Below are 6,000 nucleotides of genomic sequence, written 5' to 3'. Positions count from 1 at the left end.
AGGAACATAACTAGGGGGTGAGAGGCAAGTGGAAGACCCTAAGCAATAGAAACCAAGGCTAATTTGCATCAGCAGAACAAACAGGTGAAGGAATTGGACAAAACCAACAAAATTTAAAAAAAGAAATGGAAACAATAAAGAAATCACAAAGGGAAACAACCCTGGAAATAGAAAACTTAGGAAAGAGATCAGGAGTCCTAGCTGCAAGCATCATGAGCAGAATACAAGCGACAGAAGAGAGAATCTCAGATGCAGAAGATTCCATTGAAAACATTGATACAATAGTCAAAGAAAATGAAAAAATGGGCACTCAAGCAGCAGGTCCCCTCCAGTCCAGACACCTCCCAGATCTGAAGGGACCCAGTCAACAGCTCCCTGCACCCAAATCCCGTGGGAGGGAGAGCTAAATATTCAGAGGGGCAGACACTCCTGGGAAGACAGAAGAGACTACACACTGCCCACATTTCTGACTCCAGAGGAAAACACCTAACACTATCTGTGACCCCAGTTCACAGGGGCCCCTGGAAAAGGCAGGGCAGGCCCTTCTGTTTGCCGCCCTCATGGAGAGCTCAAAAGAAGCCCCCACCCCAGAAGCAACTTCAGCCCAGGGACCAGAAGTAATACCAACTTTTCCACTCGAAGTGACCTGCCTGTTGGACTCAGAACACATGCCCACAGGAATAACTGAAGACCAGTAGACAGGAAAGACTACACGACTGAAAGAAGAACACTCTGTTCCCATAACTGGCTGAAAGAAATCAGGAAAACATGTCTACAGCACTGCTGACAAACAGGCCTATAGGAAGGTCTAGCCACTGTCAGAAATAGCAGAAAAAGGCAATACCAGAGGCATCCTGATGGCAAGAGGCAAGCACAGGAACTCAAGCAACAGAAACCAAGACTACATGGCATCATCGGAGCCCATTTCTCCTACCAAAGCAAACACTGAGTATCCAAACACACCAGAAAAGCAAGATCTTGATTTTAAAGCACATTTGATCATGATGATGGAGGACTTCAATAAGACATAAAGAACTCCCTTAGAGAAATGCAGGAAAACATAAATAAACAAGTAGAAGCTTATAGAGTGGAATCACAAAAATCTCTGAAAGAATTCCAGGAAAACACAATCAAACAGGTGAAGGAATTAAAACTGGAAATAGAAGCAATAAAGAAAGTAAACAGGGAGACAGCCCTGGATATAGAAAACCAAAGGAAGAGACAAGGAGCTGCAGATACAAGCATCACCAACAGAATACAAGAGATAGAAGAGAGAATCTCAGGAGCAGAAGATTCCATAGAAATATTCAACCCAACTGTCAAAGAAAATGTAAAACAGAAAAGGCTACCGGTCCAAAACATACAGGAAATCCAGGAATCAATGAGACGATCAAACCTAAGGATAATAGGTATAGAAGAGAGTGAAGACTCCCAGCTCAAAGGACCAGTAAATATCTTCAACAAAATCATAGAAGAAAACTTCCCTAACCTAAAGAAAGAGATTCCCATTAACATACAAGAAGCCTACAGAACTTCAAACAGATTGGACCAGAAAAGAAACTCCTCCAGTCACATAATAGTCAAAATGCCAAATGCACAAAACAAAGAAAGAATACTAAAAGCAGTAAGGGAAAAAGGTCAAGTGACATATAAAGGCAGACCTACCAGAATCACACCAGACTTCTTACCAGAGACTATGAAAGCCAGAAGATCCTGGACAGATGTCATACAGACCCTTATAGAACACAAATGCCAGCTCAGGCTACTGTATCCAGCAAAACTCTCAATTAGCATAGATGGAGAAACCAAGGTATTCCATGATATAACCAAATTTACACAGTATCTTTCTACAAATCCAGCCCTACAAAGGATAAAAAATGGTAAAGCCCTACATAAGGAGGCAAGCTACACACTAGAAAAAGCAAGTAACTAATAATCTTGGCAACAACAACAAAGAGAGAGAGAGAGAGAGAGAGAGAGAGAGAGAGAGAGAGAGAGAGAGAAGTAAAGCACACAAACATAATCCCACATCCAAATACCAATATAACAGGAAGCAACAATCACTATTCCTTAATATCTCTCAACATCAGTGGACTCAATTCCCCAATAAAAAGACACAGATTAAGAAACTGGATACGCAACGAGGACCCTGCATTCTGCTACCTACAGGAAAAACACCTCAGAGACAAAGACAGACACTACCTCAGAGTGAAAGGCTGGAAAACAACTTTCCAAGCAAATGGTCAGAAGAAGCAAGCTGGAGTAGCCATTCTAATATCGAATAAAATCCATTTTCAATCAAAAGTCGTCAAAAAAGATAAGGAAGGACACTTGATATTCATCAAAGGAAAAAATCCACCAAGATGACCTCTCAATCCTAAATATCTATGCTCCAAATAAAAAGGCACTTACATATATAAAAGAAACATTACTAAAGCTCAAAGCACACTTGCACCTTACACAATAATAGTATGAGATTTCAACATACCATTCTCACTAATGGACACATCATGGAAACAGAAATTGAACAGAGACATAGACAGACTAAGAGAAGTCATGAAGCAAATGGACTTAACAAAGATTTATAGAACATTCTATCCTAAAACAAAAGGATATACCTTCTTCACACCAACTCATGGTACTTTCTCCGAAATTGACCATATATTTGGTCATAAAACATGCCTCAATAGATACAGAAAGATAGAAATAATCCCATGCTTCCTATCAGACCACCACGGGCTAATCTGGTCTTCAATAAACATAAGGGAAGAACGCCCACATATACATGGAAGTTGAGCAATGCTCTACTCAATGATAACTTGGTCAGGGAAGAAACAAAGAAAGAAATTAAAGACTTCTTAGAATTTAATGAAAATGAAGGTACAACATACCCAAATTTATGGGAAACAATGAAAGCTGTGCCAAGCGGAAAACTCATAGCTCTGAATGCCTGCAGAAAGAAAGAGAAGAGAGCACATATAGCAGCTTGACAGCACACCTAAAAGCTCTAGAACAAAACAAAAGCAAATACACCCAGGAGGAGTAGAAGGTGGGAAATAATCAAACTCAGAGATGAAATCAACCAAGTAGAAACAAAAAGGACCATAGAAAGAATCAACAGAACCAAAAGTTGGTTCTTTGAGAAAATCAACAAGATATATAAACCCTTAGCCAGTCTAATGAGAGGACACAGAGTGTACGTCCAAAATAACAAAATCAGAAATGAAAAGGCAGACATAACTACAGAATCAGAGGAAATCAAAAGAATCATCAGATCCTACTACAAAAGCCTATATTCAACAAAACTTGAAAATCTGCAGGAAATGGATAATTTCCTAGAATGATACCAGGTACCAAAGTTAAATCAGGAAAAGATAAACCATTTAAACAACCCCAAAACTCCTTAAGAAATAGAAGCAATTATTAAAGGGCTTCCAACCAAAAAGAGTCCAGGTACAGATGGGTTCAGTACAGAATTCTATCAGACCTTCATAGAAGATTTCATACCAATAGTATCCAAACTATTCCACAAAATTGAAACATGGAGCACTACTGAATTCCTTCTATGAAGCCACAATTACTCTTATACCTAAACCACACAAAAACCCAACAAAGAAAGAGAACTTCAGACCAATTTCCCTTATGATTATCGATGCAAAATAATCAATAAAATTCTTGAAAACTGAATCCAAGAGCACATCAAAACAATCATCCATCATGATCAAGTAGGCTTCATCCCAGGCATGCAGGGATGCTTTAATATATGGAAAAACCATCACGGTAATCCACTATATAAACAAACTGAAAGATAAAAATCAAATGATCATTTCATTAGATGCTATGAAAACATGTGACAAAATTCAACAACCCTTCATGATAAAAGTTCTGGAAAGAATAGGAATTCAAGGCCCATACCTAAACATAGTAAAAGCTATATAGACCAAACCAGTAGCTAATATTAAACTAAGTGGACAGAAACTTGAAGCAATTCCACTAAAATCAGGGATTAGACAAGGCTGCCCACTCTATCCGTACTTATTAAATATAGTTCTTGAACTTCTAGCCAAAGCAATCAGACAACAAAAGCAGATCAAAGGGAAACAGCTTGGAAAAGAAAATGTCAAAATATCACTATTTTTTGATGATATGATTGTATATTTAAGTGATCCCAAAAGTTCCATCAGACAACTACTAAACCCGATAAACACCTTCAGCAAAGTGGTTGTGTATAAAGTTAACTCAAATACATCAGTAGCCTTCCTCTACACAAAAGAGAAACAAGCCGAGAAAGAAATTAGGGAAACAAAACCCATCATAATTGTCCAAAATAATATATAATACCTCGGTGTGACTTTAACCAAGCAAGTGAAAGATCTCTATGATAAGAACTTCAAATCTCTGAGGAAAGAAATTGAAGACCTCAGACGATGGAAAGCTATCCCATGCTCATGGATTGGCAGGATTAATGTAATAAAAAGTGATCTACTGATTCAGTGCAATCCCCATCAAAATAAAAATCCAATTTTTCAGGGAGTAAGACATAACAGTTTCCAAATTCATCTGGAATAACAAAACACCCACGAGAGCTAAAACTATCCTCAAAAATAAAAGGACTTCCAGGGCGGATCACTATCCCTGAACTCAAGCAGTATTACAGAGCAATCGTGATAAAAGCTGCATGGTATTGGTACAGAGACAGACAGATAGACAAGTGGAATAGAATTGAAGACCCAGAAATGAACCAACAAACCCATGGCCACTTGATATTTGACAAAGAAGCCAAAATCATCCAATGGAAAAAAAAAACAGCATTTTAAGCAAATGGTGCTGGTTCAACTGGAGGTCAAAATGTAGAAGAATGAAGATAAATCCATCCTTATCACCCTGTACAAACTTAAGTCCAAGTGGATCAAGGACCTCCACATCGAACCAGATACACTCAATATAATAGAAGTAAAATTGGGGAAGGATCTTGAACACATGGGCACTGGAGAAAATTTCCTGAACAAAACACCAATGGCTTATGCTCTAAGATCAAGAATCCACAAATGGAATCTCATAAAACTGCAAAGCTTCTGTAAGGCAAAGGACATGGTTGTTAGGACAAAATGGCAACCAAGAGATTGGGAAATGATCTTTACAAATCCTACAACAGATAGAGGGCTTATATCCAAAATATACAAAGAACTCAAGAAGTTAGACTGCAGGGAGACAAATAACCCTATTAAAAATGGCGTTCAGAGCTAAACAAAGAATTCACAGCTGAGGAATTCCAAATGGCTGAGAAACACCTAAAGAAATGTTCAACACCTTTAGTCAAAAGGGAAATGCAAATCAAAACAACCCTTAGTTTCAACTCACACCAGTGAGAATGGCTAAGATAAAAAACTCAGTTGACAGGAGATGCTGGTGAGGATGTAGAGAAAGAGGAACACTAGTCCATTGTTGGTTGGATTGCTGACTGGTACAACCATTCTAGAAATCAGTCTGGAGGTTCCTCAGAAAATTGGATATTGAACTACCTGTGGACCCAGCTATACCTCTCTTGGGAATATACCCGAAAGACGCCCCAACATATAACAAAGACACATGCTTCACTATGTTCATAGCATCCTTATTTATAATAGCCAGAAGCTAGAAAGAACCCAGATGCCCTTCAATAGAGGAATGGATTCAGAAAATTTGGTATATCTACACAATGGAATTTTACTCAGCTATCAAAAACAATGCCTTTATTAAATTCATAGGCAAATGAATGGAACTGGAAAATATCATCCTGAGTCAGGTAACCCAATCACAGAAAAACACACATGGTATGCCCTCATTGTTAAGTGGATATCCGTCCAAATGCTTGAATTACCCTAGATGCACAGAACACATGAAACTCAAGAATGATGACCAAAATGCTTATGCTTTACTCTTTCTTTTAAAGCGGAACAAGAATACTCTTGGGAGAGAATAGGGAGGCAAAGTTTAGAACAGAGGCAGAAGGAACACCCA

Source organism: Rattus rattus, chromosome 8, assembly GCF_011064425.1.
Source record: "Rattus rattus isolate New Zealand chromosome 8, Rrattus_CSIRO_v1, whole genome shotgun sequence".
In the NCBI taxonomy this organism is placed as follows: domain Eukaryota; kingdom Metazoa; phylum Chordata; class Mammalia; order Rodentia; family Muridae; genus Rattus; species Rattus rattus.
Note: the sequence above shows the minus strand (reverse complement) of the source record.